Here is a 27712-nt window from a genome sequence, read left to right as displayed (position 1 = left end):
ACATTGCCGTGCTCACCTCTGGAGATGAGCAGATATTACAGGACCCAGGTAACACAGGAACATGTGTGGATTGTGCAGACGGCACTTGAGAGCAGAAACAGGCGGTGATGTAGGCCGGAGGAAATACTCAAAACAGAGTGGAGACAGAGGGCAAATCAGAGAACATATTAAATCAGAGGTAGTCAGAAGTTGTAGGCAGCAGGAGAGTTTGCCGTACACACAGCAGGGGATCAGCTGACGTCACCGAACCTCACTTACACATGAGCGAGTGTTTTGTCTGTGCGGACAGCACTTTTGAGCACCAACTGGCGGTGTCGGAGCCCAGGGAAAATCAGGTAGTAGGCCGAGGCCTACTTGGAGCCAGGTGTAAATCTGAGGTTGTTTGACTGTGGAGGGAGCAGGACACTTTGCCATACACACAGCAGGGGATCAGCTGACGTTACCGAACCCCACTTACACATGAGCGAGTGTTTTGTCTGTGTGGACAGCACTTCTGAGCAACAACGGGCGTTGCTGTAGCCCAGGAAATAAAGTTCAGGTCATAGAAACATGAACACAACAGTAGACCTGGATCCTGTTGCCAGCCAATTATTTATTCTGGAAGAGGACTGGCAAATTCAGGTGAGATCTAGGCCTTGTTGATTTTCAGAAAGTAAGCCGGTCAACATTATCAGCGGATAGTCGCGTGCGACGGTCTGTTACCACACCACCTGCAGCACTAAAGACACGCTCCGATAATACACTGGCAGCAGGGCAAGCCAGCACCTCCAATGCATACTGGCTAAGCTCTGGCCATGTATCCAGCTTAGAGACCCAATACTTGAACGGGGAAAAGCCGTCTGGGAGTACACTCACAGGGCAAGACAAGTAGTCTGTCACCATCTGACGGAAACGTTGCCTCCTGCTGACTGGAGCCGTCTGTGATGGTGTAGCCGTTTGTGGCGGTCCCACAAAACTTTTCCACATTTGGGCCATACTGGCCTTGCCTTGTCCTGCGGCACTGCCTCTGCTACTTCTTTGTGCAGAGCTTCCTCCACTGCCTCTACCCACATGGCTGCTTTGAAAAGCACTACCAGCAACACTTGCGGGGGGAATGAAGAACATGATGGCCCACACAAGTGTTTCTTGGTACTCCCGCATTTTTCGCTCCCGGTTCAACTGTGGTATGAGGCTTTGTAAGTTGTCCCGGTAGTGAGGATCTAGGAGGGTGTACACCCAATAATCAGCCGTGTGGAGAATGTTGGCGATGCGGCGGTCATTTAACAAGCACTGCAGCATGAAATCAACCATGTGCTGCAGACTGCCAACTGGACCGGAAACGCTGTCCCCAGCTTGAGGCAGCATCTCTGCCTGCTCAGCATCACCCCACCCTCGCTGTACACACTGACTACTAGAGCCTTGTGTACCTCCCTCCTCTGGAGAGATGTGTTACTCCTCCTCCATTGACTCCTCGTCATCCTCCTCACTTAGTGTCCCCTGCCTGGGCCTTTGTGTGGAAGCACGTTGCACAGACTTGCCAGAAGCAGATGGCATTTCTGACTCCTCATCCTCGACCTCTTCAAAAACCTCCTCACTTAGTGCTTGTAAGGTTTTTTGAAGCAGACAGATGAGGGGAACAGTCATGCTGATTAGTGCATCATCTGCACTGGCCATCCGCGTGGAGTCATCGAAGGCACGCAAAACTTGGCAGACGTCCCTCATAGTGGCCCACTCAGTGGTGGTAAAGTGTGTCCGGCACACAGTGCGACTTGTTTGCGCCTGATGCAGCTGGTACTCCATGACTGCTGCCTGCTGCTCACACAACCGCTCCAACATATGTAACGTTGAATTCCACCTGGTGGGGAGGTCACATATGATGCGATGTTCTGGCAGGCGGAATCGGCGTTGCAGAGATGCAATGCGCGATCTTGCCATGCTGGAACGCCGCAAGTGAGCACACTCTAGGCGAACCTTGTGCAGCAGTGCATCAAGATCCGGATAGTCCCTCAGAAAGCTCTGCACGACCAAATTGAGCACGTGTGCCAGACATGGTATGTGAGTGAGGTTGCCTAGGCCCAGAGCTGCCACTAGATTTCGGCCATTGTCACTCACTACCAAACCTGGCTGGATATTCGCTGGCACAAACCACACATCGCTCTCCTGCTTGATGGCATTCCAGAGCTCCTGTGCTGTGTGGCTCTGATTCCCCAAAGAAATTAATTTAAGGACGGCCTGTTGACGTTTGGCCACACCTGTGCTCATATCTGGCCTAACAAGCTCATGCAGTGCTGATTCCGAGGAACTAGAGTAGGAGGAGGACTCAATATGTACAGACTGCATTCCTGCAATCCTTGGAGTTGGCAGAATACGTACAGAGCCACTCTCCAGATCTGTACCCGGCTCCACAACATTGACCCAATGGGCAGTGAGGGAAAGATATCGTCCCTGTCCATGGCTACTGGTCCACGCATCGGTGGTCAGGTGGACCTTGCTACTGACGGCGTTTAGTAGCGCATGTTTTATGTTTGCCTCCACATGTTTCTGCAGGGCAGGGACGGCTCGCCTGCTGAAATAAAAGCGGCTGGGCACGGTGTATTGTGGGACTGCCAATGCCATGAAGTTACGGAAGGTGTCAGTCTCCACCAGCCTGAATGACAGCATCTCAAGGGCCAGTAGTTTGGCAATGCCGGCATTCAGAGCCAGTGCTCGGGGATGGTTTGCCGAGTATGGACGCTTTTTCTCCCATGCCTGTGCTACCGATTGCTGGTGAGTGGCCTGGGAGTGTACTGATGACTGCGAACGTGGTTCAGTGGGTGGAATTTCACTGGGTCTCTGGACAACAGTGGCAGTGGTTCTTCCATGGCGTTCCAGTGAGGAAGCCGAACCAGCTGTGTGTGAGCTGGAGGAAGAGGCCCCAACACGAGCTGAAGAGGTGGTAGGTGCTGCTGAAGGTTGGCCTACATCTTCAGTGTGTCTGTGTAACTCCACCTCGTGCTTGGTGCGCACATGTTTCCACATATTTGTGGTATTGAGGTTGCTCACATTTTTCCCTCGTTTCACTTTCTGATGACACAGCTTGCATTTGACAAAGCAAATGTCATCTGCAACTGTGTCAAAAAACGACCACGCACTGCAAGTCCTGGGAGCGCCTGTTTTCTGTTTTGGAAGAGGATTGCTCCTCACGGGTGCCAAAGTGGAGGCTACAGGCAACCAAGTCTGCCCCCGCCCTCTCCCTCCTCTTTTGGCCATTCAGGGAATCTCTTCCTCAGAGCTGCTCCCACCACCTTCCTGTGGCTGACGCCATGATGGGTCAAGGACCTCATCATCTCCACTCCCCTCTTCAAGCACCGGCTGGTCCTGGGTTGTCTCGCCAGCACCGTACGCACCAGAAATTGGCAACTGAGTCTCATCATCATCAGATGAGCACTGAGGTGTGCTGACAATAGGCACTGGCCCACCCGCCTCTTCAGATTCAGAGGGACAAAGCAGTTGCGCATCACTGCATACTCACTCTTCTTCACGCTCTAGAATGCTGCTTGGCTGGCCACCTCTTTCCAAGCCAACAGATTCTGAGAACAGAAGTAAAGATTGAGATGGCTCCTGTCCAGGGCTCTCAGACTGCCTGGGCAATTTGGCAGGTGGTGAAGAGACAGATGGTTGCTCTTCAGTGCTCTGGCATTGGGAGGATGCAGAAGTCATTGAAGTGGATGCGTTAGCTGCCATCCATCCGACAACGGCTTCAATTTGTTCGTCACGCAGCAGTGGGGTACGGCGAGGTCCTACAAAGCTGCGCATGAAGGACTGTTGCCTGGTAAAAGTGGGGGATGCCAGGTCACTGGTGGCCGCAGCAGACACTGAATCCCCACGTCCTCTCCCTGCTGAATCCCCCCGTCCTCTCCCTGCTGAAACTCCACGGCCACGACCACGTGCCTTACTCCCTGCCTTCTTCATCTTGGTAGACTGATAAAGATAGGCAGAAAAGTAAAAAAAGGGTGGCTTAGTGTTCTTATTCCTGAACACCTGCTAACCAGTATAAGAAACACTAATTTGGCTAAGAGTGTGTGTACTACACTTTAATATGATCTAATGTGGCCTACACAACTCTAAAGTGGAGTGTTTGGTGAACTTTATTTCCTTTTTTTTTTGGGGGGGGGGAGAAAAGGATGTGACCAAAGTTTGAAAGCTATAGTATCACAAACTTTTTGGAGCGATTACAATGCAGGAAGCTAACCTACAATGCAATTGATGAGGCTCCAAAAAATAGGGTGATACTAGTCCGGCACAAGCCAGCAAAAAGACTCCTCTATCTAATCCTATATAGTGTTTGCAACCAACCAATGACAATGGATGCGGATGGAAGCACACTAATATAGGAACAAAAATCTGGATAAATTAGCTGCAAAAAAAGGACTATGTATGAGGCAGTGACGCACGCTGAGTGGACTACAGCTAGCGGTGGCTGTAGAACACACTGCAACGTGAGCTGCACTCACACACAGAGAGACCTATCAGACAGCCAAAAACAGTGCAGAGAAATGGGCTATAGCACTGAAAGGCTGCTGAAAGGCTCCGCTGTCCACTTCTTTAGTGTTTGCAACCAACGTATATGGATACGTATGGAAGCACACTATAGAGGAGAAAAAAAAAGCAGCAATAAAAGAAAAATGTGTATGTATGTGTATGAGGCAGAGACACACGCTGGCCGACCTACAAGCAGACGTGCCTGCAGGACACACTACACAGCGTGGGTCTGCACTCACACAGCCCTTGCAGACAGCTATTAAAACAGCGCTGCTAGGCTACAAAAATGCTACAGTGGTGGATTATGTAGCCTGGGTAGAGCTATAGATATTTTAGATGATCGCTATTTCTAACTGTCCCTCACAGTCTTCAACAGCAGCCTGTCCCTAACTGAATTCACAGCAGAGTGACCAGAAATGGCGGCTGCAGCGGTTTTTATAGTGCATCATGACATCATTTCAGCAACCAATCACAGCCATGCCAGTAGTTAACATGCCTACATGCCTAACAGGATGTGCCCACACTTCTGAGGATCCCCATTGGCTGAATCAAATCGAGCGGGCTCCTAGCATTATGGGAACTTCCGATTCCGGTATTAGATATGAAAAAAGAATCGGAACTAAGTATCGGAATTCCGATACAGCGAATATCAGCCGATACCCGATACTTGCGGTATCGGAATGCTCAACACTACTGAGTATGCAAACATTCAACGATTAAATAACGAGCAAAATGAAGGATGCAAGAGGGACATAATGAATACTATTCACTGTTTACTCAGAGATATCAACCCATTTGCTCAGGCTTTCAAGATGATGAAGGATTTGATTGATCAGCGTGGCTACGACCAGCATAAAATCGAAATGTGGATAACCAAGGATAGACAACACGACCCTCGCCGATACAACTTGCCGACAGCCAATGAAGTTGCAGCTGTGTTTGTCTCCGATGATGGAGAGCCGCCGATCAAAAGAGAGATTGCCGTTCATCCCATTTGGCAGCGAGGACTACAGAATATTGTGTACCATAGCCCAAAGTGTGATCCAATGGTGTATCCACTCCTCTTTCCGTATGGTGAACACGGATGGCAGCCTGGAATACGGAAGCAAGGGAGAACTGCAAAAAGGAAAAGTCATGAAATGGAGGAAGGTGACGATGAAGAACAGGAAGATATCAGTCACGATGCAGGGGAACAAGAAAAAAAGAACAGAAATGTGTCGATGAGGGAATTCTATGCGTACCACCTTCAGGATCGACAATCCTTCAACCCGCTGTTACATTCTGGCAAGCTGACACAACAATACATAATTGATGCCTACCTAAAGGTTGAAGTGCAGCGACTGGACTGGAACAGACAAAACCAAAAGAAACTCAGAGTAGAATTATATGTCGGGCTTATGGATTATATCAACAGTAGGGCTGAACAACAAGATCTGAGACCGGGTCGCATCGTCATACTTCCCTCTTCTTTTACCGGTGGAAAACGTGCCATGACACAGAATTACCAAGATGCGATGACTTTGGTAGCAAAATTTGGAAAGCCGGATTTATTTATTACGTTCAGTTGCAACCCAAAGTAGGAAGAAATTCAGTCCGGCCTTTTACAAAATGAAACAGCAATAGACCGCCCAGATTTGGTATCTACCATATTCCACTTAAAGCTACAAGAGTTACTAAATGACTTGACTGCAAAAAAAGGTGGAGTGATGGGACAAGTAAAGGCATAAACCTACGTCATTGAATTCAAAAAAGAGGTATTACGTACATTCATCTCAATGTTCGTAACAGTAATGTTAAGAATGGAATGATTAATAATGCACATTTAATGCATCCTTTTATTGTTTCAGGTCTTCCTCATTGCCATATGCTCTTAATTCTGGATGACGAAGACAAGTTTCGAGAAGCTATCGATTGTGACATTGCTGTTTGTGCAGAAATTCCTGACCCGGATATTAACAAGGAGCTTTACGATGTTGTCACCAGCTGCATGATTCATGGGCCCTGTGGAGAACACAATAGAAATTCACCGTGTATGGAAGATGTAAAAGGAATCTGGACATGCTCCAAAAAGTTTCCCAAACACTTCAGCGAAGAAACAAATATTAATGAGGATGGTTATCCAGTATACCGCAGACGAAAAGATGGCATTAAGCTCAAGATTAGGGATGTGGAAGTTGACAGCCGCTGGGTTGTACCATACAACCCCTACTTCTCTCAGAAATGCAGCGCACACATAAATGTGGAAATCTGCTCTTCCATCCAGACTGTCAAATATATTTTCAAGTACGTGTACAAAGGACATGATGCAGCCATTGTTCAAGTGAACGAAGTCAGCAACACCGGCACCTACCACTGAGACGAGATTAAGACTTACATCGACACACGATATTTGCATCACCTGAAGCTATGTGGTGGTTGCGAAAATTTGAGATGTTTGTACATTCCCATGCTGTAGAAAGACTTCCGGTACACCTACCTTTCCAACAATCTGTTTACTTTGAGGATGGAACGGAGCAGCTTTCTGTGGAAAATGCTCAGCGTGATGGCACAAAACTTACAAAATGGTTCGTTCTAAACCAAACTGATCCATCAGCATATCAGTATTTATATTGTGAAATACCCTACCATTATGTCTGGACAAATACGTTTTGCAAGACAAGAAAAAGAGGTGCTGACAAGATCCTTCCAAGAATGTACTCTGTCTCTCCACAAGATATGGAAAGATTTTCCCTGCGCCTACTCCTGATGCATATCAAGGGTAAGTCATATTAATCTAATTGTACGTTATTAGATGATCCTGACTTTTTTATAATTTTTCATTATTTTCTTTATGTTGTTTACAGGTGCTACATCATTCGATGATCTGAGAACAGTGGAAGGACACACATATGAAACTTATATTCTGGCAGCAAATGCCATGGGATTAATGCTTGACGATTCAGAGTGGGAGAAAACAATGGAAGAAGCATCTTTATTTAGAATGCCCGGTGAGCTTCGACAGCTATTTGCTGCAATCCTGAACCATGCCAACATCACAAGTGGACTTGATTTATACAACAAATATAAAAATAACATGATGGAAGACTTCCTCCTGACTCATACCGAATACATGGCCGAGCAGCAAACACTTGCCAATATACAAGACCACTTACGACAGTTTGCTAAAGATTGCAAAAGTTGTGGACTACCTTCCCCATCAGATGCATATGAAATGTGTCACATTGTTGATGTTCAAAGGGAGAAACAAGAATCTGAACGACTGCAGTTTCTGATGAACCTAGAACAACGAGGCGCCTTTGAAACAATCATGAATGCAGTTAATAATCCAACCACATCACAAAAATGCTTTTTTTATATGGTGCAGGAGGTTGTGGAAAGACTTTCGTGTACAAGGCTTTGACATCTACTATACTTGGGAATGGTGGCATTGTAAAAACAGTTGCTCCTACCGGTTTGGCAGCTACATTACTAAAAGGTAATTTTAATTACGATTACAGAATACTGAAAAACGTAAAGTTAAGATTAGTGTTGAGCGATACCATCCGATACCCTAAAATATCAGATCGGATGGTATTGGCCCGATACGAAAAAAGTATCGGGTATCGCCGAATCCGATACCGGAAGTCCCATTCAAGTCTATGGGACATCCGGTATCGGAATAAGTAAAAACCCTTTTCTGTCCTTGTACAGCCTCTCGGGGGTGTGTACGGACCTTCCGGGGGTCTGTGCCGGCCTGCCGGGGGTCTGTGCCGACTGCCCGGGGGTCTGTGTGGACTGCGGGGGTCTGTACCTGCCTGCCGGGGGTCTGTGCCGACTGCCCGGGAGTCTGTGCGGACTGCCGGGGGTCTGTACCGGCCTGCCTGGGGGCTGTGCCGGCCTGCCGGTGGTCTGTACCGACTGTCCGGGGGGCTGTGCAGGCTGCAGGGGTCTGTACCGGCCTGCCGGGGGGCTGTGCCGGCCTGCCAGTGGTCTGTACCGACTGTCCGGGGGGGGCTGTGCAGGCTGCGGGGGTCTGTGCAGCATCGCCCGATGGGACTACAAGTCCCATCGGGCGATGCCTGCTACCATGACGGTGATTGACACATTAGCCAATGATGGGACAGTAGTAGTCCCATCATCCGGCTAATATGCTGAATGTACAAAAAAAAAATCCATACTACATACATGCAACATACATACTACATATATGCTACATACATACTACATATATACTACATGCATGCAACATGCATACTACATATATACTACATGCATGCAACATACATACTACATATATACTACATGCATACTACATATATACTACATGCATGCTACATAAATACTACATATATACTACATGCATGCTACATACATACTACATATATACTACATGCAACATGCATACTAAATATATACTACATATAAACTACATGCATGGAACATACATATATACGACATATATACTACATGCAACATACATACTACATATATACTACATGCATGCAACATACATACATACTACATACATACTACATGCATACTACATATATACTATATGCATGCAACATACATACTACATATATACCACATGCATGCAACATGCATACTACATATATACCACATATATACTACATGCATGCAACATACATATATACTACATGCATGCAACATGCATACTACATATATACTGCATGCATGCAACATACATGCTACATATATACCACAAGCATGCAACATGCATACTACATATATACAACATATAAACTACATGCATGCAACATACATACATACAACATATATACTACATGCAACATACATACTACATATATACCACATGCATGCAACATGCATACTACATATATACTACATGCATGCAACATACATATATACTACATACATGCAACATACATACATACTACATATATACCACATGCATGCAACATGCATACTACATATATACTATATATACTACATGCATGCAACATGCATAAATACAACATATATATTACATGCAACATACATACTACATATATACTACATATATACTACATGCATGCAACATACATATATACTACATATATACTTCCTGCAGCTCCAGGGGACAGCCATGGGCGTGGCCTTTGCGCCGGCCTATGCCAATCTGTTCCTGGGGCTGTGGGAGAGGGACCTCTTCCTCTCGGGCAGGGTGCCGTCGATTGATCGCGTCCCTTTCTGGACGCGGTACATCGATGACATCCTGTTCGTTTGGCAGGGCACGGCCGTCGACCTTGCCCAATTTGTTAAGTGCCTCAATAGCAGTGACTTAAATATTTCCTTGACATGTGAGTGGGATAGTAATAGAATCAATTTCCTGGATGTCACGATTTCTAAGGACAACCGTGGCAATGTAATCACTGACATCTTTCGTAAACCCACCTCCACCAATACATTACTACACGCATCTTCCTGCCATCCGCGACATATGGTTACTTCTATACCGGTGGGACAATTTCTCCGTTTGAGACGGTTGTGCTCATCGGATGTAGACTTTGAGAGGCGGGCAGAGGAATTGAAACTACGATTTCTAGAACGCGGATACAGTAGGCGGATTGTTAAGAAGGCCTATCATAGGGCCAAGCACTCCAAACGGAATTCTCTACTATATAACAAACGGGCCAGGGAACCTGATAATATGAGCCATTGTAGGTTCATTACCACGTTCCATCCCTATTCGGATCGCATTAGGTCAGCATTAACCAAGGCATGGCCTATTCTACAGGTTGATCCTGTAATTAATAAGTTTCTACCTAAATGACCATTAATCACGTTTAGACGTGCCAGGAATTTACGTGACCTCTTAACTAAAAGCCATCATGTGGGTCTACAACCACAGATGTTTTTGGGTGCTGGCCTGATTGCGGGTGGTTGTTCTCCTTGTGGCCGTTGTGTGGCATGCCCTAATGTTGACAGGTGTAATGATTTCTCTAATTCGGCTGGTACAAAAATCTATAACATAAGGAAACGAATCACGTGTACCACAAGGTATGTGGTATACTTCGCCACTTGCCCTTGTGGTTTAATTTACGTGGGGATGACGACAAGACAGCTTAAGGTCCGAATTAGAGAACACGTGTTAGGCATCCAAGCTGCCGACGGACATGATGAGACAACCACCCTCAAAACCATCCCCAAACATTTTAAGTTATTCCATCAATGCAACAGCTCTCTTTTGAGAGTTCGCGGCATTGATGTGTTGGAGATCAATATTAGGGGGGGTGATCTGTCCAAACATCTAGGTCAATTGGAGTGTAGATGGATTTGGACCCTAAATACAGTTCAGCCATACGGATTAAACGAGAATCTCAGCTTTTCATCATTTCTCTGACCATTAGTCTATTGTGCTTGGTTATGCTTCCGCATACATTATTTTTAATTGATTTTAATTATGTTTTTGTTTTTTCTTCCTTTAGTGTGTTAAGTTAGTGCTGACGGCCATCTGCATCCGGCTACTGACATGGACGCGCACTTCTTCTTGAAGTTATTCCGCAATCGTCATATATATTTTGTATATTCGTTGGTGCTGTAGTTTTCCGTCATTGTGTATGTTTTTGCTTGTGGGGATATGCATATATATACACATAAATAATTTCTACTGGGGTCCGTATTCTTGCTTAGGCAGATTGATGTTATATTTGGCATGCGGTATTTGTACTCTCAAGATATGGGATAATATGTGTGTTATATTTATTGACATGGCCATCATACTTATATCTGTTTCCTATGCTTCCATATGTGATCGTCCGTTGTACAATTATATGCGTATTTTCAACCTATTGTTGATACTTTATACAAGCATACACTATTTAATGTTGACATCTTTGTATTAATTGTGTTCGTTTCATTTGTTATTATATGGCAATTATGTTTGTTTGGGCATGGGTTTGTATTTTATGGACTTATGTTATTGGCTCAGTTTATGATGTCATTTCCACAATGCCAATTTTTTTCTTTTTCTTTTTCCTTTTTCCTATTATTTGTTATGTGATGTGAATTTTATATAATTCTTTGTTTGGCTTTGTCTTTGTGACATACTTTGACTATCACTAGAACTAGCCGCCCATTTCCTTGCCCACATGTGCCATGGCACGCCCTGTCTCATTCCTTGCGGAGCGCGTGCGCCCTGCTCCCGTTGTGTCGGCCGGCTCTCGCTCTGGCGGTGCGCCGACTTCCGGGTCACGTGGGGCCCCACGTGTTCCCGGCTTTCGGCTGCCCGTGTGAGCGCGATCCGGCGGACGTGACGTCACCGGGGGGCCGCGCGGCCGCAATGATGGTTCCGGTATGGAGTATATTTAAATCCATACCCAGCACCTTGAGCCTTATTCCCCCTGATGAAGGCACGCCGAAACGCGCGTTGGGGTTGGTAGGTCGGTCCGGGAGGGTTGCCTCTTGCCTATAAGGTACCTGTATTCCTATATATTTTGTTTATTATTGGTGGTATTCACCCTTTCTAGGATGTGTGACCCTTTTTCTGGGGATGGTATATAGTTAGTATGGGTACCTGGGATGCATTACTTGTTGGCACATTACCATGAGTGATTGATATATTCACAATACCCTGTTGTTCATTGCTACTCCCCTATGACATACCTACCTGGGGTTTTTTTGTATGTGGTTGCTATAGCCTTTTTCCATCATTCAGCCCTTTTCCATGCATGTTTGTCTGTATATATGTGTATACATATTTTTATATATACCAATAAAATTGTTTTTATTCAGCGTTTGACCTTTTGACTGTATTTGCCTTTTGTCTGTGAGTTTACATTGCAGTTGGTCTTCTTTTGTCCTCTTTATGGTGGATATGTGAGATTGTGACTGTCTCCATTATAATATATTTTTTCATCCTCTTATCCACTATGTTCATTGGACTACTTTCTTATCTATATTTTGCTGTGTTATGCACAGGTGACTTTGCTGATGAAATGGACTATCGAGCCAAAGAGAAACTATGGCTCAATCAAATGGATCAGACCTTCGGTGCTGGTGGGGCCGGTGCACAGTTTACTGTTGGTTCTGAGTGTGATGATAAGCTGATGATAGTTAAGAATTCAGTAATAAAACGATCGAAGATATGGTGGAATAAAATATTCTTGGAGAAGTACATCTCTAGTAAGATGATTCCTAGAGGCTTGAGGGTTCGTGTAACACCTACGTTCCCTGTTGAAGATGATGTATTCATTAAAAAATGGGAAGATGCTTGCAATAGCTGCTCTTTTACACTCATGCAGCTTTTGGTTAATTATAATAATTCCAGTATTGGTGAGCTGGATAAACTCATTGATGAGTTACAAGTGGGTTTGAGAACAGACTGCCCCAAGGAGAAATTACAACAATTTGATCTTGATCTGGAGAAATCCATCGATGGCCTTGTTAAAAAGATTCAGGAGAATCAATTCTCTAAATATAGTAGGGATACTAAGGACTATCAGAATGGCAAGGTCTACTTATGGAGAAAAATCCGTCTATCGCGTATACCCTCTAATACTTCACTTTCGTCGGTAAGCGGTCAATCGGATGTGTCAACCTCCTCTGGCACAACACGATTAAGGGACCACTCATACCATCCTTATAAGAGACAACATGTTCAACAAGCTAATTTCGACAAGAGAGATAATAGGGTAATCAATTTAAGTCATTATGCACTTTCTCCCTCTGATTTGTCTCTTTTGGGCAGGGGCTTCTCTTTCTCACCCACTCCTGAATTTGATGTATTTACTACTGTCAAGGACCTTAACCTTTTTGCTAGGACGTTACTGCTAAGGAGGCATTTCTTTAATAACGACACCAATGTACTTTTCCCTACAGAGGAGGAACAGAAGGCTCTAAGAGCCTTAGAGGAGCTGGCGGTGGAACACGTCCACGAGGAAGGTAAGATCCCTCCGTCGATACGTCCTCGATCCACGAGATCTCCTCCCTTGTCCTCGTGTTCGAGCATTGATCTTTTTGTCCAGGTGGTGACTCGGGAACTTAATCAGATCCCTAGGTTTTCTAATCAAGACAATCTAACCAGGGAAGAACGCGTCAGATTGAGACACTTTCAAAATCTCCCGGATGTGGTGCTGAAGCCGGCTGACAAGGGTGGTAATGTCGTCCTGTGGCCTACTAAGTTATATGAGAGGGAAGCCTATCGTCAGCTGAATAACAACATATGCTATAAGAAGCTGACATATAACCCCTCGAGTAGTTATTACAATCAACTAGAGAATATTATTAAAAAGGCTACACGGGACGACGTTATCACCAAGGAGCTGGCTTCGGCACTACTGGTTAGTGAGCCGACTGTTGCCACTTTTTATTTACTAACAAAGATTCATAAGGACCTGAAGTCACCGCCTGGTCGGCCCATCGTATCAGGGAGACGCAATTATTTAGAGCATGTTAACCGTTGGATTGACTTCCACCTTCAGCCTCTCGTTACAGCACTCCCCTCCTATTTGAGAGATACCGGTGAACTTTTGTGCAGGGTCAACGGCCTTTGCCTTGAGGGTGAATCCCTGTTAGTTTCAGCAGATGTGGAGTCCCTGTACACTAATATTAAACATAAAGATGGTATAGCTTCAGTGCGATTTTTCCTGCAAACCTCTTATTTATCAATTCCTTTGAAGGGACTCCTGCTGGAACTGCTGGAATTCACCCTCACACACAATTTTTTTGTGTTTAAGGGGTCCTTCTTCCTGCAGCTCCAGGGGACAGCCATGGGCGCGGCCTTTGCGCCGGCCTATGCCAATCTGTTCCTGGGGCTGTGGGAGAGGGACCTCTTCCTCTCGGGCAGGGTGCCGTCGATTGATCGCGTCCCTTTCTGGACGCGGTACATCGATGACATCCTGTTCGTTTGGCAGGGCACGGCCGTCGACCTTGCCCAATTTGTTAAGTGCCTCAATAGCAGTGACTTAAATATTTCCTTGACATGTGAGTGGGATAGTAATAGAATCAATTTCCTGGATGTCACGATTTCTAAGGACAACCGTGGCAATGTAATCACTGACATCTTTCGTAAACCCACCTCCACCAATACATTACTACACGCATCTTCCTGCCATCCGCGACATATGGTTACTTCTATACCGGTGGGCCAATTTCTCCGTTTGAGACGGTTGTGCTCATCGGATGTAGACTTTGAGAGGCGGGCAGAGGAATTGAAACTACGATTTCTAGAACGCGGATACAGTAGGCGGATTGTTAAGAAGGCCTATCATAGGGCCAAGCACTCCAAACGGAATTCTCTACTATATAACAAACGGGCCAGGGAACCTGATAATATGAGCCATTGTAGGTTCATTACCACGTTCCATCCCTATTCGGATCGCATTAGGTCAGCATTAACCAAGGCATGGCCTATTCTACAGGTTGATCCTGTAATTAATAAGTTTCTACCTAAACGACCATTAATCACGTTTAGACGTGCCAGGAATTTACGTGACCTCTTAACTAAAAGCCATCATGTGGGTCTACAACCACAGACGTTTTTGGGTGCTGGCCTGATTGCGGGTGGTTGTTCTCCTTGTGGCCGTTGTGTGGCATGCCCTAATGTTGACAGGTGTAATGATTTCTCTAATTCGGCTGGTACAAAAATCTATAACATAAGGAAACGAATCACGTGTACCACAAGGTATGTGGTATACTTCGCCACTTGCCCTTGTGGTTTAATTTACGTGGGGATGACGACAAGACAGCTTAAGGTCCGAATTAGAGAACACGTGTTAGGCATCCAAGCTGCCGACGGACATGATGAGACAACCACCCTCAAAACCATCCCCAAACATTTTAAGTTATTCCATCAATGCAACAGCTCTCTTTTGAGAGTTCGCGGCATTGATGTGTTGGAGATCAATATTAGGGGGGGTGATCTGTCCAAACGTCTAGGTCAATTGGAGTGTAGATGGATTTGGACCCTAAATACAGTTCAGCCATACGGATTAAACGAGAATCTCAGCTTTTCATCATTTCTTTGACCATTAGTCTATTGTGCTTGGTTATGCTTCCGCATACATTATTTTTAATTGATTTTAATTATGTTTTTGTTTTTTCTTCCTTTAGTGTGTTAAGTTAGTGCTGACGGCCATCTGCATCCGGCTACTGACATGGACGCGCACTTCTTCTTGAAGTTATTCCGCAATCGTTGTCATATATATTTTGTATATTCGTTGGTGCTGTAGTTTTCCGTCATTGTGTATGTTTTTGCTTGTGGGGATATGCATATATATACACATAAATAATTTCTACTGGGGTCCGTATTCTTGCTTAGGCAGATTGATGTTATATTTGGCATGCGGTATTTGTACTCTCAAGATATGGGATAATATGTGTGTTATATTTATTGACATGGCCATCATACTTATATCTGTTTCCTATGCTTCCATATGTGATCGTCCGTTGTACAATTATATGCGTATTTTCAATCTATTGTTGATACTTTATACAAGCATACACTATTTAATGTTGACATCTTTGTATTAATTGTGTTCGTTTCATTTGTTATTATATGGCAATTATGTTTGTTTGGGCATGGGTTTGTATTTTATGGACTTATGTTATTGGCTCAGTTTATGATGTCATTTCCACAATGCCAATTTTTTTCTTTTTCTTTTTCCTTTTTCCTATTATTTGTTATGTGATGTGAATTTTATATAATTCTTTGTTTGGCTTTGTCTTTGTGACATACTTTGACTATCACTAGAACTAGCCGCCCATTTCCTTGCCCACATGTGCCATGGCGCGCCCTGTCTCATTCCTTGCGGAGCGCGTGCGCCCTGCTCCCGTTGTGTCGGCCGGCTCTCGCTCTGGCGGTGCGCCGACTTCCGGGTCACGTGGGGCCCCACGTGTTCCCGGCTTTCGGCTGCCCGTGTGAGCGCGATCCGGCGGACGTGATGTCACCGGGGGGCCGCGCGGCCGCAATGATGGTTCCGGTATGGAGTATATTTAAATCCATACCCAGCACCTTGAGCCTTATTCCCCCTGATGAAGGCACGCCGAAACGCGTGTTGGGGTTGGTAGGTCGGTCCGGGAGGGTTGTCTCTTGCCTATAAGGTACCTGTATTCCTATATATTTTGTTTATTATTGGTGGTATTCACCCTTTCTAGGATGTGTGACCCTTTTTCTGGGGATGGTATATTTGTTAGTATGGGTACCTGGGATGCATTACTTGTTGGCACATTACCATGAGTGATTGATATATTCACAATACCCTGTTGTTCATTGCTACTCCCCTGTGACATACCTACCTGGGGTTTTTTGTATGTGGTTGCTATAGCCTTTTTCCATCATTCAGCCCTTTTCCATGCATGTTTGTCTGTATATATGTGTATACATATTTTTATATATACCAATAAAATTGTTTTTATTCAGCGTTTGACCTTTTGACTGTATTTGCCTTTTGTCTGTGAGTTTACATTGCAGTTGGTCTTCTTTTGTCCTCTTTATGGTGGATATGTGAGATTGTGACAGTGTCCATTATAATATATTTTTTCATCCTCTTATCCACTATGTTCATTGGACTACTTTCTTATGCATGCAACATGCATACTACATATATACTGCATGCATGCAACATACATGCTACATATATACCACAAGCATGCAACATGCATACTACATATATACCACATATAAACTACATGCATGCAACATACATCCTTACAACATATATACTACATGCAACATACATACTACATATATACCACATGCATGCAACATGCATACTACATATATACTACATGCATGCAACATACATATATACTACATACATGCAACATACATACATACTACATATATACCACATGCATGCAACATGCATACTACATATATACTACATATATACTACATGCATGCAACATGCATATATACAACATATATATTACATGCAACATACATACTACATATATACTACATATATACTACATGCATGCAACATATATATACTACATATATACTACATGCAATATACATACTACATATATACTGCATGCATGCAACATACATACATACTACATACATACGACATATAAACTACATGCATACTACATGTATACCACATGCATGCAACATACATATATACAACATATATACTACATGCATGCAACATACATACTACATATATACTACATATATACTACATGCATGCAACATATATACTACATATATACTACATGCAACATGCATACTACATATATACTACATGTATACCACATGCATGCAACATACATATATACAACATATATACTACATGCATGCAACTTGCATACTACATATATACCACCTATATACTACATGCATGCAACATACATATATACTACATGCAACATGCATACTACATATATACCACATGCATGCAACATGCATACTACATATATACCATATATACTACATGCATGCAACATACATACATGCTACATATATACTACATTCAACATGCATACTACATATATACTACATGCATGCAACATGCATACTACATATATACCACATATATACCACATGCATGCAACATGCATATATACTACATATATACTACATGCAACATGCATACTACATATATACTACATGCATTTAACATACATACTACATACAGTATATACCACATGCATGCAACATGCATACTACATATATACCACATATATACTACATACATGAAACATAGATATATACTACATGCAACATGCATACTACATATATACTACATGCATGCAACATACATACATACAACATATATACTACATGCATGCAACATGCATACTACATATATACAACATATATAATACATGCATGCAACATACATATATACAACATATATACTACATGCAACATACATACTACATATATACTACATGCATGCAACATACATATATACTACATATATACTATATGCAACATACATAATACATATATACTACATGCATGCAACATACATACATACTACATATATACTACATGCATACTACATATATACCACATGCATGCATCATACAGATATACAACATATATACTAAATGCATGCAACATGCATACTACATATAGTATACCACATATATACATGCAACATACATATATACTACATATATACCACATGCAACATACATACTACATATTTACTACATATATACTACATGCATGCAACATGCATGCTACGTATATGCTACATGCATGCAACATACATACTACATATATACCACATATATACTACATGCATACTACATAAATACCACATGCATGCAACATGCATACAGTATATACTACATGCATGCAACATACATATATACAACATATACACTACATGCATGCAACATGCATACTACATATATACCACATATATCACATATATACTACATGCATGCAACATACATATATACTGCATATATACTACATGCAACATACATACTACATACATACTGCATATATACCACATGCATGCAACATGCATACTACATATATACTACATGCATGCAACATACATACATTCATACTACATATATACCACATGCATGCAACATGCATACTACATTTATACTACATATATACTACATGCATGCAACATACATATATACTACATACAATACATTCATACAATACATACATATATACATACAGTACATATAACTTGGAGTACGTACTCACCATCACTTGTCACTTTGATCCCCGAAGCCATTGTCATCTGTGGAATAAATATTAAAATAACAAACCACCAATATACTTACCCCTGATCCGCAGAAGTCCACGAGTGTCCCACGACGATCTTGCGTGGAGAACAGCAGCATCAGCTGATGCTACCGTTCTCTACGGGCTCCAGGAATCCAATGACGGGTGGTAGGTATCCTTCCGCACTGTATTCCTCCGCCACTGTAAAAAAAAATAGTCCCTAGTCTCATTTTATGGCATTGCTGTGTGAGAAATTTCCCACACAGCTTTTGCCTTAAAGTGAGACTAGGGACTTTGCATGCATGTAGTATATATGTGGTATATATGTAGTATGCATGTTGCATGTATGTGGTATATATGTAGTATGTACAGTTGTGGCCAAAAGTATTGACACCCCTGCAATTCTGTCAGATAATACTCAGTTTCTTCCTGAAAATGATTGCAAACACAAATTCTTTGGTATTATTATCTTCATTTAATTTGTCTTAAATTAAAAAACACAAAAAGAATTGTCCTAAAGCCAAATTGGATATAATTCCACACCAAACATAAAAAAGAGGGTGGACAAAAGTATTGGCACTGTTCGAAAAATCATGTGATGCTTCTCTAATTTGTGTAATTAACAGCACCTGTAACTTACCTGTGGAACCTAACAGGTGTTGGCAATAACTAAATCACACTTGCAGCCAGTTGACATGGATTAAAGTTGACTCAACCTCTGTCCTGTGTCCTTGTGTGTACCACATTGTGCATGGAGAAAAGAAAGAAGACCAAAGAACTGTCTGAGGACTTGATAAACCAAATTGTGAGGAAGCATGAGCAATCTCAAGGCTACAAGTCCATCACCAAAGACCTGAATATTCCTGTGTCTACCGTGCGCAGTGTCATCAAGAAGTTTAAAGCCCATGGCACTGTGGCTAACCTCCCTGGATGTGGACGGAAAAGAAAAATTGACAAGAGATTTCAACGCAAGATTGTGCGGATGTTGGATAAAGAACCTCAACTAACATCCAAACAAGTTCAAGCTGCCCTGCAGTCCGAGGGTACAACAGTGTCAACCCATACTATCCGTCGGCGTCTGAATGAAAATGGACTGTATGGTAGGAGACCCAGGAAGACCCCACTTCTTACCCCGAGACATAAAAAACCCAGGCTGGAGTTTGCCAAAACTTACCTGAAAAAGCCTAAAACATTTTGGAAGAATGTTCTCTGGTCAGATGAGACAAAAGTAGAGCTTTTTGGGCAAAGGCATCAACATAGAGTTTACAGGAGAAAAAAAGAGGCATTCAAAGAAAAGAACACGGTCCCTACAGTCCAACATGGCGGAGGTTCCCTGATGTTTTGGTGTTGCTTTGCTGCCTCTGGCACTGGACTGCTTGACCGTGTGCATGGCATTATGAAGTCTGAAGACTACCAACAATTTTTGCAGCATAATGTAGGGCCAAGTGTGAGAAAGCTGGGTCTCCCTCAGAGGTCATGGGTCTTCCAGCAGGACAATGACCCAAAACACACTTCAAAAAGCACTAGAAGATGGTTTGAGAGAAAGAAATGGAGACTTCTAAGGTGGCCAGCAATGAGTCCAGACCTGAATACTATAGAACACCTGTGGAGAGATCTAAAAATGGCAGTTTGGAGAAGGCACCCTTCAAATATCAGGGGCTGGAGCAGTTTGCCAAAGAAGAATGGTCTAAAATTCCAGCAGAACATTGTAAGAAACTCATTGATGGTTACCGGAAGCGGTTGGTCGCAGTTATTTTGGCTAAAGGTTATCAATCAAGTATTAGGCTGAGGGTGCCAATACTTTTGTCTGGCCCATTTTTGGAATTTTGTGTGAAATGATCAATGTTTTGCTTTTTGCTTCATTCTCTTTTGTGTTTTTTTCATTTAAGACAAATTAAATGAAGATAATAATTCCAAAGAATTTGTGTTTGCAATCATTTTCAGGAAGAAACTGAGTATTATCTGACAGAATTGCAGAGGTGTGAATACTTTTGGCCACAACTGTATGTATGTTGCATGCATGTAGTATATATGTAGTATGCATGTTGCATGTAGTATATATGTAGTATATATGTAGCATGCATGTTGCATGCATGTGGTATATATGTAGTATGTATGTTGCATGTTGTATGTATGTATGTTGCATGCATGTAGTATATATGTAGTATGCATGTAGTATATATGTTGTATGTATGTATGTTGCATGCATGTAGTATATATGTGGTATATATGTAGTATGCATGTGGTATATATGTAGTATGTATGTTGTATATATGTATGTTGCATGCATGTAGTATATATGTTGTATATATGTAGTATGCATGTAGTATATATGTTGTATGTATGTTGCATGCATGTAGTATATATGTGGTATATATGTAGTATGCATGTTGCATGCATGTAGTATATGTGCTGTATGTATGTATGTTGCATGCATGTATTATATATGTGGTATATATGTAGTATGCATGTTGCATGCATGTAGTATATATGTTGTATATATGTATGTTGCATGCATGTGGTATATATGTAGTATGCATGTAGTATATATGTAGTATGTATGTTGCATGCATGTAGTATATGTAGTATGCATGTTGCATGTAGTATATATGTATGTTGCATGCATGTGGTATATATGTGGTATATATGTAGTATGTATGTTGCATGTAGTATACATGTATGTTTCATGCATGTAGTATATATGTTGCATGCATGTGGTATATATGTAGTATGCATGTTGTATATATGTATGTCGCATGCATGTAGTATATATGTGGTATATATGTAATATGCATGTTGCATGCATGTAGTATATATGTAGTATGTATGTTGCATGCATGTGGTATATATGTAGTATGCATGTTGTATATATGTTAGTTGCATGCATGTAGTATATATGTGGTATATATGTAGTATGCATGTTGCATGCATGTAGTATATATGTAGTATGCATGTTGTATATATGTATGCTGCATGCATGTAGTATATATGTGGTATATATGTAGTATGCATGTTGCATGCATGTGGTATATATGTAGTATGCATGTTGCATGCATGTGGTATATATGTTGTATGCATGTTGTATATATGCATGTTGCATGCATGTAGTATATATGTATGTTGCATGCATGTAGTATATGTAGTATGCATGTAGTATATATGCAGTATGTATGTTGCATGCATGTGGTATATATGTAGTATGCATGTTGTATATATGCATGTTGCATGCATGTAGTATATATGTTTGTTGCATGCATGTAGTATATCTGTAGTATGCATGTTGCATGCGTGTAGTATATATGTAGTATGTATGTAGCATGTATGTAGTATGTATGCAGCATGTAGTATGTATTTTTTTTTTTACATTCAACACATTAGCCGGATGATGGGACTACTACTGTCCCATCATTGGCTAATGTGTCAATCACTGTCATGGTAGCAGGCATCGCCCGATGGGACTTGTAGTCCCATCGGACGATGCCTGCACAGACCCCCGGACAGTCGGCACAGACCACCGGGCAGTCGGCACAGACCCCCGGACAGTGCGGCACAGACCCCCGGGCAGTCGGCACAGACCCCCGGACAGTCGGCACAGACCCCCGGGCAGTTGGCACAGACCCTCGGACAGTCGGCACAGACCACCGGCAGGCCGGCACAGCCCCCCGGCAGGCCGGTACAGACCCCCGGCAGTCCGCACAGACCCCCGGGCTGTCCGCACAGACCCCCGGCAGGCCGGTACATACCCCCGGGCAGTCGGCACAGACCCCCCGGAAGGCCCGAACTGACCGCGCATCATGATGCGCACAGACCGCGCATCATGATGATGTCATTTCGGCAGCCAATCAGAGCCACGACAGTGGCTCATTGCATTACGGGAAATTCCGATTCCGATGTTGAAAAAATATCGGTACTCGGTATCGGAATTCCGATACAGCAAATATCGGCCGATACCCGATACTTGCAGTATCGGAATGCTCAACACTAGTTAAGATGTCTGTATTGAAGATTTTTTTTGTTTTACACAGGCGGTAAAACATTTCACTCCGGATTTGGAATTTCAATTCATTTGAATGAGAGAACTGTATCAAGTATTAAAGAAGGAACCTCAGTCTGCCAAGAGCTTCGGGATACTAAACTTATTATATGGGATGAAATTTCAATGTCTCACTTTCATCTTTTCAATGCCGTTGATAGAAGCTTACGCATTCTCCTTCACAATGAAGAACCTTTTGGTGGGATCCCGATTGTTGTTGGAGGAGATTTTTGTCAGCAAGCTCCAGTTGTACTTCATGGAAATCACATTAGTATTGTAGAGGCGTTGTCAAGAGCCGTCCAGTCTGGAAATCCTTCAAGGAACTGAAATTAATCAGGAACATGTGAGTCAATCCTGATGAGGTTGAATTTTGTGAGTGGCTGCCAACTGTTGGATCAGGAGTTGAAGATGGGAAACTGGTGGATTTTGTGAAGCTGAGCAAAGACATTCTAACTAATGACATCGTGATGAACATATTTGGGAATGACCTGAACTCTCTCACTCCTGCTAATCTTGCTTCCAGAGCAGTACTATGCCCTAAAAACTGTGACATGCTGACAGTCAAAGAACAAGTGTTGAACATGCTTAGAGGTCAGACTAAATCATACTTCAGTGTCGACAATATTTCATCCTGTGAGACAGAAGAAGAAAGAGCTCAATACCCCATCAAATGTGTACATTCCCTAACTCCTATGGGCCTCCCTCCTCATATGCTGAACCTTAAGAAAGGCTGCTGTGTCATGCTACTCCGATAAATAAATCCAAAGAAAGGACTGTAATGGTACTCGATTAATTGTAAAAACTCTTGGCACAAATCTCATCGACTGCAGTATTTTTTCTGGGGAGCATCGTGGTCAAAAGGTTCTCATTCCAAGAATACCATTGGACACTAGTGAAAATTGCGATATCCCGTTTAAGTTAACAAGAAAACAATTCTCACTTTGTCTGGCTTATTCCATGACAATTACAAAATCACAAGGACAAACATTCAATAAGATTGGCGTTCTCCTACCTGAACCTGTATTCACACATGGTCAATTATACACTGCATTCTCTAGAGTAACAAGTTGTAAAGGTCTTTCAGTTCAAATTGTACCTGGTAGAAGTCAAGGAAAGATCTTTGAAAATGATGAAAATGACTATACATTTAATTGTGTTTACAGAGAAATTTTAACTTAATTTATGTTTCGTTATGAAATTTGTTTACATGCTAGAATGAATAAAAAACGCACATCTTACTGAATCCAGTTTGTTTTTGATTTTACACTGTGAGTAAAATGTATCATTAGTATTATTCAGATTTTTAATGATTATTATTGTTATTAACTTCATTTTAATTTAACTTACCACATGCATAAGCGCTATTGAATGTTGTCATTATTTACTTTAGTTTAATCACCAGCAGCGTTAATTAGATAGCAATGAGCGTGCCGAGCGTTAGCTGGCTGGAAACAGCTAGTCTCAAAAGATTTGTTTACTCTAAAGCCCAAATAAAGGCCACTGGAAATGGGAATAACTCTTTGACCCAATAATTCTAAAGTAAAAAAAATAGAGAAATCATTTTAATCCCAAAAAATACCAGATATAAAATGCAAACTTAATCTTTACTTTTCAAAAACAATGTAAACGTTGATGTCCAAATCCACATTTACTGTATAGTTTTTAAAATTGTCAGAACACAAGGTACCATACAAATTTACGTCTGAGAGCCAATGTCATATTGAATTCAATATTTCACTCAATGAGATGATATGCTTTTCTAAAGTATGGATCGTTTAAATAACTGGGTACCCTTGACCTTTTGTAATGGGAAAGCACTTTAGGTTTGAAGTGAAAAAGGCAGTTTGTTTAATAAAGTCATCCAAGTTGCAATCAAATAATTATTGAAAAGCTCATTTATGTCCATTATTTATAAACCCATAATATTACAAGAGTTTTCCATTACCAAAATCTATAAAAATGCAACAAATAGTTTTCAGCTCTTAGTCCAAATATCCTCTAATGAACAACTGGCATATATGAGCTTTTTCCATTAATGAAGACATACCCAAATGTATCAATAATCCTGTTCAATTGCTTACTTTCTGTGTCATAAAAGTCTGATCCCATAACCTCATTTTGTTTTAAAACCTCAGCTTATAACCTCTGATGACTTGTTCTTTTTCCCCCTAATATAAGACGAAATCAATATTTTATAATAGGCATTTCCCTCAGTTTAAATGTAACTAAAATAATTGTTCCATAAAGTAGGTGGATATTCTTGTAAAAGTAAAAGTAAAAGTTGTAAAAGTAAAAGTTGTGCTCTCACACTTCATGTGCAAAGACAGTGCTCTGTAGATCTCCGAGCATGGACTGATTACACCATGATTTTAAACAGGGAAAAAAGTGGCAAAATTGCACTCACTATCCTTTAATATCCTTTATTGGTTAAAACATGCATATGAACACGGAGTGGAAAAGTGCCGGACGACGGCCATTTCGCCCACATACTGCGCTTCTACGGGTCCTAACTGGTTTGAAAGAAGCAGTTCTAAAAAAGACCAAAACACTCCCCTAATTGCATACAATCAAATCAACAGCTGGGGACGTCTTAACATCATTTGTGCAGCTAAACAAGTGAACTAAAATGACATAACAATTAAAATACATCAACATAAAAATGAAACAGTCAAAACATATGTTATAGAATCACAAGAAAATAGATATATCGACTTTTGCTAATTTATATTTGGTGGTTTTTGAAGAAATGTATGTATATTCTGTGGAAAATCCTTTTCTCAAACACATCAAATTGTATCTCAGATATGTGGATGATACATTTATGATCTGGGATGGTCCACAAGATACATTTCAGGGTTTTGCAGACTCTTTGAAGTCATCTAATTCTATGAATATGGTTTTCACCTCAAAGTTTGGAGATAATGAATTGGAATTTTTGGATGTGCTGGTTAAGGTGGAGGAGGGAATTTTGAAAACCGAAGTACACCATAAGCCCACTTCAACTAATTCCCTGCTTCATTTTGTCAGCTCTCACCCCTTACATGTGAAAAGGTCTGTACCATATAGTCAGTTTTTATGACTTAAAAGAATAAATAATGACCTGGAGAGTTTTAGGAAACAATTGGCTGACATGTATAGAAGGTTTTCTGAAAGTGGGTACCCTAAAAGATTCTGGATCAGCCTAGTTCAAGAGTAACAGTCCTATTTTTTCTTCTACTGATTCCCATGTTGTTTCACAGTCGGTAATAGGTAGACAAAACAAAAAAGAAAAAAGATTTATTTTCCACTTGAGTTTGGTCATATGGATAGTCGCATTAGATCAGTTATTCGAAAGAACTGGCATATTCTAGAGAATGAGAAAGATATCTCTGATATAGTGGCCAGAGGTCCTTTAAGAACAAATAGAAGGTTAAAAATCTAAAAGATTTATTGGTTCATAACAGGATCACAAGTGTCAAACAACTAGTTAAATAAAAATACACCGAATCAAGTGATTTATGTATTTCATTAACTTAACCATGTGGGAAGAACTGTGCCAAAATACAAAACATGAGTATCTGAACATGCCAACAGTATTGTAAAGAAATTGATAAATGTCTCAAGAGGAAACAACTTTTTGTTATGAAGCTCAAAGGCAATATGGATTATTTAATTGGTAAGGAGGTAATTGGACAATACAAATGTTGAAGAAGGAGGCATATTGGATCCTTCATTTAACAACAAGAACACCTGTCATTTCCCTTTATCTCAAAACCAGTAGGACCTGTTAGTGAGACTTCCACAATAATAAGGTGAAGACACTCACTTTCTATAATAGTAATACCCTTTTGAATAATTCAATGCTGACATAATAAAATTAATAGCATCCAACATCAAATGAGAAATGGAATAGCACATAGATAATTAGAAAATCTTTACATTTATGAATAAATGAAATAGATTTTTATATGAAGTACTGTGACAGAAACAGACCACAAGAGTTAAAATGATATGCATGAACAAAAGGCAGCTACCAACAATATCCATCAACTAAGAAGTAAAAAACCTATTCAAAACTACATGACTCAGTGAACCATATATTTTGCCGTTTCAATATACACAATCTGTGATATACACATCTCCTATTTCATACTATGGTTGAGGTATGTCCATGATCAGAAATGTATTCCACTTCCTTTGCTACTTTTTCTTCTTGATTTAATACTCCTTCAACTGTATTACTGCAACTTTTCTTTCTCTGAACAATGGCTTGTGATCCTGCTATTTGGAGTGATGGCTTCAGCACCACAAATTGAGAATTAGATTGTTTCTGAAATGTCATACCTTTACTTCACGGTACATGTCCTTGAGTAAAGATGAAATTTTAACTCTTTCCAAAGTGTTATAAAGCTGCAAATGACATTCTTCCAATGAATTATCAATGTTCAGTTGCTATTAAGCTGCCAAGTTACAGTATGAAATATAAATTAAAAAAGTCTAAGTGCATTACATGGTGTGAAATTGGAAATAGGTAAATAGATTAATCATTATCT

The 27712-nt window shown here is 41.5% G+C and overlaps 1 pseudogene; it reads left to right on the top strand.

Annotated features, from left to right (window-relative positions):
* Positions 1 to 5180: 5180 nt before the first annotated feature.
* LOC141101181 (uncharacterized) lies at positions 5181 to 6856 on the top strand (annotated as a pseudogene).
* Positions 6857 to 27712: the final 20856 nt, after the last annotated feature.

Source organism: Dendrobates tinctorius, unplaced genomic scaffold, assembly GCF_039654945.1.
Source record: "Dendrobates tinctorius isolate UK_male_01 unplaced genomic scaffold, ASM3965494v1 ptg000115l, whole genome shotgun sequence".
In the NCBI taxonomy this organism is placed as follows: Eukaryota; Metazoa; Chordata; class Amphibia; order Anura; family Dendrobatidae; genus Dendrobates; species Dendrobates tinctorius.
This window is presented reverse-complemented; position numbering and strand designations above follow the sequence as displayed.